This window comes from Penicillium verrucosum (assembly GCF_028828655.1).
Source record: "Penicillium verrucosum strain IBT 35672 chromosome Unknown utg000003l_segment0_segment0, whole genome shotgun sequence".
Classification (NCBI taxonomy): Eukaryota; Fungi; Ascomycota; class Eurotiomycetes; order Eurotiales; family Aspergillaceae; genus Penicillium; species Penicillium verrucosum.
In genome coordinates, this window is record NW_026643212.1 from 986,463 (window position 1) to 999,971 (window position 13,509).

The following is a 13,509-nucleotide window of genomic DNA, read 5'->3' on the forward strand; positions in this document are numbered from 1 at the left end:
GCGTACGTAAAAAAGCAGCGCCTTACTAAAGCTTTGGGCGTTGAGATGAATAAACTTTGGACGGACTGGTATGATGACTATCTTGGAGGAATTGGTATCCGCCTTAGAAAGCTCGGTTACTGTTGATTAAAGCAAATATACTTCAATTTATGGTTTGCTCTTGTACTAGTCACCGGAAAAACCTCAATTTAGAACAAATAAAAAGTTAAAGTTCGAAGGGACCGTTTTATATATAATGCCTTAGTATCGATCTCGAAGTATTTCCCACACTTGACTATTATAGGGTGGTCTTAAGAAAGTAATTAAGCCCTCTAATGCTTTAGAAGATAAAGTATCAAAGTTCTAAGTTATTAGTGCTAGCATTAGAATAGTACTATAACTAAGATGTTATAAAATATCCCTTATATAGACGCGTAAGTTATTCTCGAAAGAAAAGTCTTTATCGAGATATAGTTCTTAGGATCTTCTACTTCTTAAAGCTACGTAGATATCTAGTAGTATCCTAGTATCTAGGCTAGGGTTTTTCCGAGTCCGTCTATTCCTAGACTAACGGAGATTTAATTCTTAAAAAGAGTATCGCTTTTAAAGCAATTTCTACCGGCCTATATAGGAATTAGACGGGAATCGGGGAAGGCTTCTAAGGTAAGTATATTATCGCTATAAGTAAGAGGCGCGGGTACTTACTATAGTTAGATCTTTGGTTCGATAATAAGGTACGATAAATAGCGCTTTGGAGAGTAGAAATAGGTACCTTGATAACCTAATAGACTTAAACTAAAAAATATAGCTAATACTTTAAGCTTTTTATCTCTATTGATGTTTTTACTATATATTACTTTATACTACTCGAATCTAGCTGTCTAACCGGCCTTATATACTACCTTTCTTCTATACCGCTCCGGTCTCTTCTTCCGAAGTAGATATAATCTCTTAGGTTCCTACTAAGAGAGCAAATTAGAGAACGCCTAGATCAAACTATCCCTAATATTTCTAGCCCGTATACAGGAACTAAACTAGCGGTATATAAGCTTTAAAATACCGAAGTTATATATAACATTATAAAGCCTCTACTAGTTTATATTTCAAATTAGATAGAGAGACTACTACGGATACGTACTAAACCACTCGAAAATTATATTTATAAGTTTTCCTATAAACTATAAGCCTTTTTTATTATCTTCTTATATTTTAATTACTAGTAACCCGACCCCGAGCTATCTTTATAAAACTTAATGATAATATAGATTGTGAGACTATTATACTTCTTAATATCTCTCTAGGCGTTGAATTTATTAAAGGTAGGATTACTTATATAAGAGAGGAATACCTATTACCTAAATAGTTAATTATATATTTGAAAAACAATAAACTAGCTATAATTATATTATTAAATATTAGTTAAGGATCGAGTCTTTAGTAAGTACTCTTCTTTATTCTTAGGCTTATCGAAGTAATCTAATTTTCGATAACCGGGCCTCTAGTGACCGATCGGCTAATATAGAAATATTTCCGGCACTTTCGCGGTATAATCCTAAATTATAAGGCTAACGTTTATAGCTAAATATATAAGTCCTAATACAAATTTTATAAATAGAAATATTAAGGTATTCTACCGATTATCTTTTGAATTAGATATAGGAGGGAATAGAAACCTATAGTATTATTACTAGCGTTTTAGCAAATTATCTACCTTTATAAGGGACTTTACTAAAGTGATTTCCCTAATAGAATAAAATATAATTTAGTAGATTATTGACCTTTTGATAGTCCCTAATCCTTTTCTAACGATAGTGGTTACTACTATTCTAAGGTAGAGAAAGGAGTAGTAGCTAGCTAATAATATAAGGACCTAGTATAGGAATATAATTGGCTTAACGTTACTCTTTAACCTAAAGTAACAAAGCCCTTAGTTAATAGCTGAATATTATATAGAAAAGAATCTAATTATCGTAAATTAATATTCCTATTAATACTTTCGGCTTAGAGGTTATCTATTTTAGTAAGATCGATGCCGGTAGGCGATTAGTGAGGCTATCTAATAATAGTCTTATATTTTACTCTGTTCCTAGCCCCTACGAAATATACTATTTCGTAGGGACTTTTGAGCTTTACGTAGTATTCTAGGAAGCTATATATATTAGCTTAAGGAATTAAAATAATATCTATAACGTATTTAAGGCTATTATTTATTATTAAATATTTCTAGGATATGAATAGGGTAAGTACCTATTTAAGTATATAAAGATAAAGATACCCCCTAGTAATGTCCTAAAGAAAAGAAAGTATTAGATTAATAAAAATAGAATTCCCTTACGGTACGCTCCTTAAACCGCTATAATATTATTATAAAGCTAACCTAAGGTCCCCTAGATCCTAATATATTCTTACGAGAATTTAGACAAATAGGGCCGTATATCTATAACGTTCTATATGGTTAGAAAGAGTGTACCTATTAGGTAAGGCTATATTAGCTAATAACTTATAGACTTTATTATTAAGCTCGATATAACGAAGTGCGCTTAGTATGAGCCTATCGACGATAAATTATAGTATTTGTACGCCGGAAGAGGTAGTACTATTACGTATTTTATACTTGATCGGATATACGAAGTCCTCCTAAAATCCGAGAGCTATAACTATATTTAGGATCTATTTAAATAATCTAATTTTTTAATTTCCTAGGAGTCGGAGATAGAAGAAATATGCTCGAAGAAGCTAGGTCTCTATCTAGTCCTTAGCGGTAAGAAGCGTGTTATAACTTTGTTAAGTTAGAGCTAGAGGCTAATATATAATAGACTTAATGATAATGCGTACGAATAGATAGGCCTCTATAGGAGGTTATTCTTATAAACTTATTTCGAAGGAATTATATAGCGATTATTAACGCCTTTTTGCGCTTAACCGAGCCGTATAATAACTTAGGTTTACTGAGATATACGCGGGTCTATAGATTCTCGGTGAATACCTAAGGTCTATATTCCTAGGAATGTCTATTATTATAAAGCGCTAGCTTTAAAATTTAAGGTTTTCTATTACCGAGGAGGGGGTATTAATTAGGCTTGCCTTATAACTAGGACGGCCTATTAAAACCTAGGGCATTGCTAATCTTGTGAAAACGCGGGTTGTCGAAGGCGAATATTATATGACTTAGCTTTTACGTAATAGAGACTATTAGTATGCTAAGTGCGAGATGTTAAGTTCTCTACGATATTAGTAGTAACTAAGGGGAACCCTATAGGAACTTTTTAATACTTTATGTTAAAGGACGTCCTTTTATTACCCCTCCCTTTTCTTTGATACTTTACGTTAGTTTATATAATTGTATCCCTCGTTACCTTTTTGCCCTTATTTATAGAATAATAGGCGGTTCGTAAGAGACTCTATTGGGTCTATTAGAGGTTAATTTAAGAGATCTTTTATAAACTAAAGTAACTTTCTATCTTCTATCCGTTTATTTACGTAACTTATATAAATTATTATTACTTTATTTAGCTATAGAGTTGTGTCTCTTAAGAGAGTCTATATTAGGAGCTAATAAATATCTTATAGGTTAGATAATACGTCTTAGATATATATCTATATATAAAGCTATACTAGGTTGCCTTTCTATCTAAATACGCTTGTCTTATTATAGTTAAGTAATTGCTCTTATGCTATATGCCTATCTATATACTTTTGTAAACGTAGTAGAATCTATACTTACCCCTATTAAATATAGTGCGAGAGCTAGCTATATACCTTATTACGAGTATGCCTTAAGCCCTAAATAATATTTAGAAAGCCGTAGCTATATGCTTAAATAGTAAGTTAATAGTAACGGTAGTCCTAGTTGGTACTGCTCTATAAAACTATATAGGTATTTACCTACCGGAATATTGCGGTTATTAAATGGGCGTAGTAGTGATTAAACCACCTTTTCTTAATTTGGCCTAAGTCTTAAGTATCTTATATATCCGGGTAAACTAGTAGCGTTATAAAGCTCGGTAAGATAGTTTATGACTAGGTAGCGCTCTATTCTCCTATAAAATAACAATATATATAGTTATACTTACTATTATCGAAAGGCTATATAATCCTAAAATTATATAGCCCGGGATATATACCCTATATAGATATTATATTGTTTATAGAGCCCGAATCGGCCTATCGAGACTACCCGTTATATTAGTTGATTAAGCTAATAATCTAAAGTTTACGTAATAGGCCTATTTAATTAGAGTAACTTTATATTAATGCCTATTTCGTATCTTTTACCTCGTACCTCGCGCCTAGCCTTTTTAGAATAGGGGTAGGCTATAAAGGTGATAGATAGCCTACCCTTTTCTTAATATATCCGATAATCCTTTAGTATCGTTACTTATAAGATCCGTGACTCCGGCCTAAGCTTCCTTTAAAGCCCGTTTAAACCTACTCTATTGCCTCGCTGATTACTTATTACGAGTCTTATATTAGGCGCTTAGACTTATTATTGTAAGTACCTTCTTTAATTATTCCCGTCTATTAGCTTACCTTATATAATACCTAGCCGAAAACCTATATCGTAAAATAAGTAATGATCGGATTCCCGTATACTTAGATACCCTCGGAAGTACTTAAGATTAATCTATAAGCCTAGTAGAGTATAATATCGATAAAGCAATTCGGTATAGTATCGTAGCGCTTTAGACCGCTATTAATTCCGCTCTCTTAGAGACCCTTAGGATATAGCTAGATGCTCGGTACTAGTAAATATAAAACCCTAATGATCTTAATATATTAGTACGGTGTTATTAGCTTACGACTAAAACGACTTCTAATGCCGACTATATAGTACGCCTAGATCGTCTAGTAAAATTGCTTAATACTAGATTCTATTACCTAGCCTAAACCCTACGTTGTATAACGAGCGATGATTAGCTTTCCCTATACTTAGACGCCCTCGAAAGTAGTTCTTAAGCTTATAATTAGCCTATAAACCCGACGGGTAATATCGATAAAGTAGTTCGGCTTGACTTTCTAGCGCTTTAGGCCGCTATTAATCCCGTACTCTTATAGAATCTTAGGATATAGCTAGATACTCGATACTAGTAAATATAAAATCCTAATGAACTCGATATAATAATATAGTGTTATTAGCTTGCGACTAAAACGACTTCTTATACCGATTATATAGCGTACCTAAATCGTCTAGTAGGAGTATTCGAATCTCGATTCTAATACTTAGACTAAAGCCGACGTCTCGAAACGAGCGATAATTAGCTTTCCCTACGTTTAGGCGCCCTAGAAAGTAGTTCTTATACTTAGAATTAGCCTATAAACCCGATAGGTAATGTTGATAAAGTATTTCGGCTTAGCTTTCTAGTTCTTCGGGCCGCTATTGACCCCGCGCTCCTCGAGAACCTTAGGATATAACTATATATACGATATTATCTAATAGAAGATATTGTTAATCTTAACTTAGCGATCGACTATTCTTAGCTTACGATTAAGATAATTACTTACGGCTATCTTAACTATAAAATGTGCCTAGATCTTCTAGCGGGACTACTCGATACTTAATTCTAATCTATAGGATTTTTGCCTAACCTTAATCGAGCGATTTAACTTACTCGTACTATATAAATTAGTAGGACAAATTAAAACGATTTGGTATAGTACTAGTTCGAACTTAGGGAAAGGCTTAGAAGACGGTTTGGCTTTAGAGGAACTATCGTCGATATTAACGATACTATTTAGTACCTTTCCCTAGCGGTTAAAGAGACTACTGAAGATTCTGCTTTTTTCGTCGATCTCTTAGTCGAGCTCGCTTTTAATTTCAATCTTCGATACGAGATATTAGTAAAGATAGAAGATCTCGAAACGGCGATTTCGCTATATTAACGGGCTCTTTAAGCTACCGATTATTAAGATAAATTACGGTTAGATTGCCTACGTAACCTCGGAAGCGATCTAGAAGTACGATATAGATATATCGGAGATCCCTCTGACCTCTATAGAGCGATCGCCCTAGCTTATATTGCAATTAGTATAATAGAGGCTATTAGCCCTAACTATTACTTACTTAGGGATTGCTTCTATAAGCTCGGAACTAAGCTCGGACTTCTATACGAAAAAATAAATACGATAGATGACCTTAATAAGGCTATTATATAGTCTTATAAGGCGGTAGGTACTATTAGGGCACGTATTAAGGTTTTTCGCTATATCGAATACTTATTAATACTTCGTTATAAGAGAATATACTAAATTAAAGATTCTAAAGAAGTAGCTAAGTAGGTAGAAGAAGTAATTAAGTAGGAAGAAGTAATTTAGAAGGATAGGCCTTTATTGCTAGCTAGTTTTATAATCCTAATATAGAGGCGTGCTTTTATAGATAAATATAAATATTACGTCGGACGTTAATTTAAATAGTAAAGGTATATCTTTTTGAGCTCTATTGGCGGGTGACTATATAACGTCTAAAGCGCTGCTTTATAGATTGAAGTATACTAGTAGATCTACGATATCTCTTTATCTAACCCCGGGAGTGATATACGTATTGATAAGGAAGCCCTATACTTATGGAAATCCGTATTTTGTAGACGGCTATATCCGAACTAGGCACTATTAATAAATATAAAAAAGGGGTAAGTATATATATTTCGGTATCCTAGGATACCGAAATGAGATTATAGGTCCCTTAGTACGTAAGCTAGTCTTGGTAAGATATACCTAGGGAAGTAATTTTAATAAGTCTTCTTCTTCTGGTCTATAACTAGAGTTAAACTACGTAGGGGATAATATGGATAATATAGCTGTTAAAATTATAAGGTAACGGCTATGTATTTGAATTATATATAAGATGCCTAAGTGTTAACCTTCGGCGTGGCTATATACGAGTAGTTAAGATCGGCGCCCTAGTAGGGTATTATATTAAGATATATACTTTAGCGGCTAATAACCTATTATTGACTAATAAAGTACCTGAGCCCTTAAGTATTTACGGAGGTAACGCTACGCTAAAATAGCTTAGTAGAAGAGGGAACTATAGAGTTCGCGAATAGGTTAGAAAGTTAGTATGCGATTTATAGGATTGGCCTTCTATTCGTTTAGGCTCGCGAGAGCCTTTTTAGTGACCGCCTTAGTACTAAAAGGTCGCTATATCTTAAGCGTAATAGATTCTATAGCGGGGGATTCCCCCTACTTTTGGACGTCTTATAGTGAGAAATTTCCGGAAAACTTGCCTATGATTAGTAAATAGACCACGGCCTTATTAAGGGCGGGATAGGGCTTTACGGCGGGGGGGGGTTCTTATATAGGGCGTATATAATTATAGTATCTAGCGGGAAACGGGAATTGTTTCTATATATCTGTTAGTTGAGGGGGAATGGTACTGTCCTAAAAGAATTCTTATATTTTTTTGCCTACTTCTTTACTGTACCGGATAAGAAAGCTAGGGCCGAAGTAGTATATATACCACTACTAATACTTACCGATTTTCTTTTTATTATAGAAAGATTTGTAGAGTTTTCTTTTCTCGACCGGTATTAGGCCTCTCGAATTGTAAAGCGTACTAACGATATTTCTTTTTAGAGTAGTCTCTACTATGCCCCGTTGACGTTTACACTCAATTTCTCTAATAAAAAATAGAAACAGAGAATATCGAGTAATACGTAGCTTTATATTATATATATCGTTCTTATCGTATAGGTGTATTAAATAGGTTATAAGACTGGTACGATTAGGCTTTTAAGCGGTATTTGAGGAGCTCGAGTTATTCTAGGAAGGGCCGCTCTAGAAACCAGAGACCTTCTAGGTATAGGAGTACTTTTCTAAAAGGTAGCGAGGTTGTGAATGAAGGCGTTCGCTAGTGCGCTAGACTTCCGTTAGCTGCTACGAAGTCAGTCGGGAATAAACCGATTCTAGAATATTAGTTTTATTCGGTTTATAATCTTTAACTACTATACTTGGTTGCTTAGGCTCCTCTGGTTGCTCGGGCTCCTCTGGTTGCTCGGGTTCCTTTAGTTACTCGGGTTCCTTTGGTTGCTCGGGTTCCTCTGGTTGTAGAGGCTCCTCTCGTTGCTTAGGCTCCTCTGATTACTTAGGGGTAAGGCGGGGCCTGAGGTTCCTAAAGGATTGGTCAGATTGAGATTTAATAGTAAGGGAAAGCTTCCGCTTAGAGTTTGTCTGCAAACCCCTAACTGGCAAGGGCAAGTGAGACGCATCTGAAAACTTCTTAGGCAGCGTAGATAGGCTATTATTATTAAGCTAAGGAGAAATAGATGTGGAAATGCCACCTTAGGGGTTCGAGGTGAAGTCGACCGGATTCTCGTCTTCACTTAAAAACCTTATAGAATCACTAATAGCCAAGTCAATATCCGATTCCCTAAAGCTTTCATTTGAAATTAAACAATTATTAGGGTCACTATCCCTTGTATTGCTAGGAGTATAGTCAGCTCGTTGCTATGGTTCTAATGAGTATCGTCCACTCGAATTAATGTCGTTAGAGCTAGTTGGATTGACAGTAGCAATTTCGTCCTTATCGGGAGCATCTTTAACTGTCGGCTATACTCTCGATAAGGATTATCGGGGGCGTTCGGGTGTTATACGTCTCGATTTAATTTCCTCTAGTATTACTAGTATTAACCTCTCTAGTAGCCCGATCGTTAGACTCGCTAGGCTGATCGAATGAATATACGTCTCGTTCTTCGTATATTAGGTACCTAAGGTTTTTGAAGATCTAGGCCGAGTCGAAGTATATTAGTAGGTATCGTTTAAATCGATGGCGGAGTCGTGAGAAGTTATATCCGAGTTGCTTAGTAAGTTTATATTTACGCCGTCCGGGAGGTACTTGTCAAAATCGTTAGGGAAAGATTGATTATAGGTGTCGACGGATATATCTAAAAAACAAAGGTAAATTAGGTCAAATCTTCTAAGACGTTATTTTTCTAGGCTTCTTTACCGGACGAGTTTTAGTCGCTCGGTAGAACCACCGAGTCTAACGATACTCTAAGACGGCCTTGATTTGGGCTACTATCGATGGCCGATGAGAAAAATTGCCTAGACCTATTATGCTTTACCTTATAATCGATTAAACAGTCTGTATCAGCTCGAACCTACTCGTAAAGGCTTATGACCGTTTCTATAGGTAATATCGATTGAAGTTTACAAGAGATGCGGACTACGTCTAGAATCTATGATAGTGTTAATAAGCGTTAGGTCCTAAGTAGAGTCAAGCCTACCTCTTTCTCTGAATTTTCTCTAGGTAAGAAGTCGAAGCTCCCTTGTTCTCCGTAGTAATTGGCCTAGAAGAGTCAGATGGTGCGAGTTCCGATTCGGTGGCTAGCTCACATTGAGAGAAAACTTGATCTGAAGTATTTTAAGGGTAAAAGCTTCTAAAGAGGCCTAAGGAATTCGATGGCAAGTGATAAACGGGATATCGAGAGCACTTAGAAATCGCTGGTGCACTTTGGGGGAAGGGGAGCAACGCCAACTACGAGGACAAAGTGGGTGCCACTCTTTCTCGGCTCACCTTCCGCTCACCCTCTGCTCACCCTCTGCTCACCCTCTGCTCACCCTCTGCTCACACTCTGCTCACCTCCTCTGATCGTGGGATTCATTGTGTTCGTAAAGTCGAAACACACGGGATAGAAGGATTTACACAACATTTTGCAAGTGGCTGAGGGCATGAAAGGAACTTCACAACAGTTTGACGAATTCAACCTCCATAGTTGAAGTGAATGACCATATTCTTTCGTCTCGTTGTGAGTTGTTATGGAAAGGAAAAAAGATCTTGCGAGTTAATCACACGGGATTAGTCATTGTCAGCCAAAGCAGTTATCATGTGACTGGTGTTGTGGACCAATGATGAACGTTAAGTTACAACATAATTGCGGGGTGCTCAGAGCACTCAGGGAGCAAGGCAGGGATTATTCCTCACACCCTGGGACATGGTTGTTGGGCCTGGTATGAGTCACACAATGCTGTCTGGCAGACTTGACGGGTCTTATCACGTCATTTCATTTCCCAATTTCGTCACGTGTGTTGATCAGTGCGTTACTGCACTTTTTCGTTGTCCATTGATGCTTACCTAATACGTCCTGATTCAGGACCGCTTAATAAGCGATCTTCAGCTGGCACTCGGCGAGGCCCTTATCACCGGTTATTCACTATGACTTACGAGCTCTGGGAATTTGCGATGGCTTTCATAATGGTGTTATCATCGGAAAAAGCCTCAAGTTCGAGGGTCCGGCTCACATAATAAGTTGGGTGGTGTTGATGCACATGAATAAGGAGCGCACTTCGCCTTGGAATATAGGTGACCATGGGAATTTGAGTCATAAAATCGCTAATTTAACAGGTAGAAAATAGATTTCCTTATCACGAAACTCGAAGACGTTTTGCATCTCCTGCCTCCACTCGACATAGTTGTCGTTTTGCGGCCCTCGGTCGCTGCTTAGCCGGTCGGTATCTCGGGGTAGAACGGTGGAAGTCGATGATTAAAGCACGCCCGAGCTCTTCACTCTAAAGGACGTTATCTCGCCTGAGGTCTTTATGTAGTATCCCGAGAGCTTTTATTTCCTTATTCGATTTGTGAATCTCGCGGCGAAGCCGTTGCGTTAGCTCTATCGTAGCCGTGCACTTACCGCCCTAGCCTATTACGAGTATATGGCGGATCTATCCAGCACTATGTAAAAAGTAGATTTTTGCTAAGTTAATCGTTCCTAAAAAGATAGGAATAGTAGATCCTTAAGCTTTATATAGGATCTGATATACCTACGCTTCGCGTGAAACTTCTTTCTATAACCCCGAAGTGGTGCCTTTACCGATAACTATGTAATTATATTTCGTGTAAGTTAATTTGAATAGGGCTCTATAGGAGCTATAACCGCTAAGAGGTATATAACGATCGATATTTTCGTCTAATTGGCCCTTAAGTGAAAGTATCAAATCTTTAGCCGAGATAGGATGCTAAGTCGGGTCGTCTTAGCCCCGGCGGTAATAGTCTATGTTTAGATATAGCTTATCTAGGGATTTCCTAGTCTATAGGCTGAGTAAATATTGCTATATGTAAAATTGTATAGCGTAGCGTCGGGAATGATCTTCGTGACTATATACTAACTCTTACTAGCGATCTGATCGTCGAGCGGACGGTAAAGGCGTGACTTAACTGATCCTCCGCTTATAGCTAGATATTTGATTTGTATCGGACCCGGATGAGTTAGGTGACTGCGAGCGCGGTCGGATCTCCGAAGGTATATAGCTTGTTTAAGAGCGTATAGGTACTCGACGGCCCTCTGAAGGAGACGGTAGCGGAGATAATGACGGTAATTTATAGGATGAACTAGACCCTAGGCTCGGGAACTTAGGGTTAGTGCTATCGGAGTGAGGAATCTACTGTAATTTATTTCTCGGGATCTGCGAACGAGTATGTTTAAAGCTTGTTTCTTACGTATAAAGATCGGGATATAAGCGATTTCTCTACTCTTGCCTACGTATGGGTGAACGGAAGGCTATTAAATAAAGGTATAATACCCTTATAATAGAGGTCTTCGATAGCTGATGAGTTATATCGTATATTAGGTCTACTTCGTTGTAGGGATTATAAAAAAAGTAATATAGCGTGGTGGGTTCGTCTTATAGAATACGAAGTAGTATACGAATAATTCTATTTGTTAGGTAGGAATATTCGAGTCCTTCTTGGATTATTACGTGGTATTCTTAGACGATAGTAGAGTATATAAGCCGCTCTGTATTGTACCTTACCTTCGTATCCTATTCGATGGGTATCTTATTTGATCTGACCATTTTTTTCTATAGATCTATTAGTTGTAGTCCTATTCGAAGAGTTACGATAGGCAGCTTATAAGGCGGCTTATACTCGACGGTCGTTAGTACGGTGGTCGTGTTGCCGTCGATACGATGAATATAGAACTAGTCTGGTCGTAGGTGTTGTGTGCTTGATAGCTAGTTTGTATCCGCTTTAAACGTTTCGTTCCTGCTTAAAGAATTTGCGTGATTGTTAAACTAGATTCTATTACCGAGGCCGAACTCGTTATATACCGCTGGAAATTTGTATAACTCGGCTATTATATTATAGACGTGTTCTTCTACCCTAAATCGCTTATAGGCTTCGAGATCTTGCTTACTACTGAGGGGCTTGCGGGCAAATCGACGGCTAAGTCCTTCTAGCTCCGGTAGAGACGAGAATAAGCGTGGCGCCTACCCTAGCTCCGACTGTAGATATTGGTAGATAGACCTATAGACCTTTAGTAGCTGCTCTGGGCAGTCGGCCTAATGTTCCAATCGAGTTGGGCAGTATTTTCTAGTGGGAAGGGGTATTTTTCTAGTAGTTGAGCGAGATGGTGTCTCGACTTGCAAATGGCGGGAGAGAAGGTCATGGCAGTTCTGTAAGAGCTCTGTGAAAGAGGTCTGTTGGTTGCGTTCTTCTGCTTATCGCCTCCTTTCTGCTTCCTGCCGTCTCCCTTCTGCTTCCTGCCGTCTCCCTTCTGCTTCCTGCCGTCTCCCTTCTGCTTCCTGCTTCCGTCCTTCTTCCGACCTAAGGTAAAGATCTTTGTAATTTGGAGAGCTGTGGTCGGCCATCGATTTGTTGTAAAGGGTAAGTCATACCTTAACGCAAATGCGTCAGAGCCCGGCTGACGATCTAGTGCGATCAGCGTTCTGCTAGCAGATCCCGGGATTCGGAAAATACTTTCTTCCGAAAAATGACTTAGGTCACATTCAGGTATACATACTAGCCCAAAGCTTTACTCTAATCAGAGCCTTTCCGAGTCCGTTTCTATATAGTAACGCCGCGGAATCCCTGCCACTATTCTCGAAGTGCTGATTTATGTGTTACGTGTGTGGAATTATGTTCTTATTCCTAGAGGCTAAAGTGGTCTGGGATCAGTGCTTAAAGTTGAATCCTTGACCAATAATAGGCTCTGTGGGCGATACAAAAACTGCCTTCATTGATAGGAACGGCAATGGTAATTTGTTTAGGCATTGCCAGAAGACCCGACATCGGGTTGAGGTATTTATAGGCAAGGGCTTGCGTGATCGTCAAGCTTCCCAGCAGAAAAAGAAAAGTAAGAATGATTCTTCAGACCAAAAATGGCTTTTTTTCACCATCAATCGAAACTTGTTGGAACACCCCTCAGGTTAAAGCAGCCGCACTGTACGCCTCATTTTCAATGGCCCTGCGTAAATGCCTCAGATTTCTGCTCTCCCGATAAGCTGATCTATGTAAAAGATAAAAGATATCATTTGGATCAAAAGCTACTGTATTGTTGTGAAAGAAATAATGGAAAAGAAACGAAACTAGACCTTAAGACCTCCTGATAGGTTTTAAGACCTCTTACTTGTTTTATTTTTAGAATTGGGTAAGTATAGAAACATTCTTGAGTTAGTATAAAGAAACCAGTATTTCAAACCTGGCCGCTAGTTACTGGGTTGCCTAAAGCTTGACAAATTGTCCTTTACATTATTATCCTGAATAACATCATCTTGCCCAAGCAGCCTGATTTGGACTAGTGGCACTCTGAATGCTTT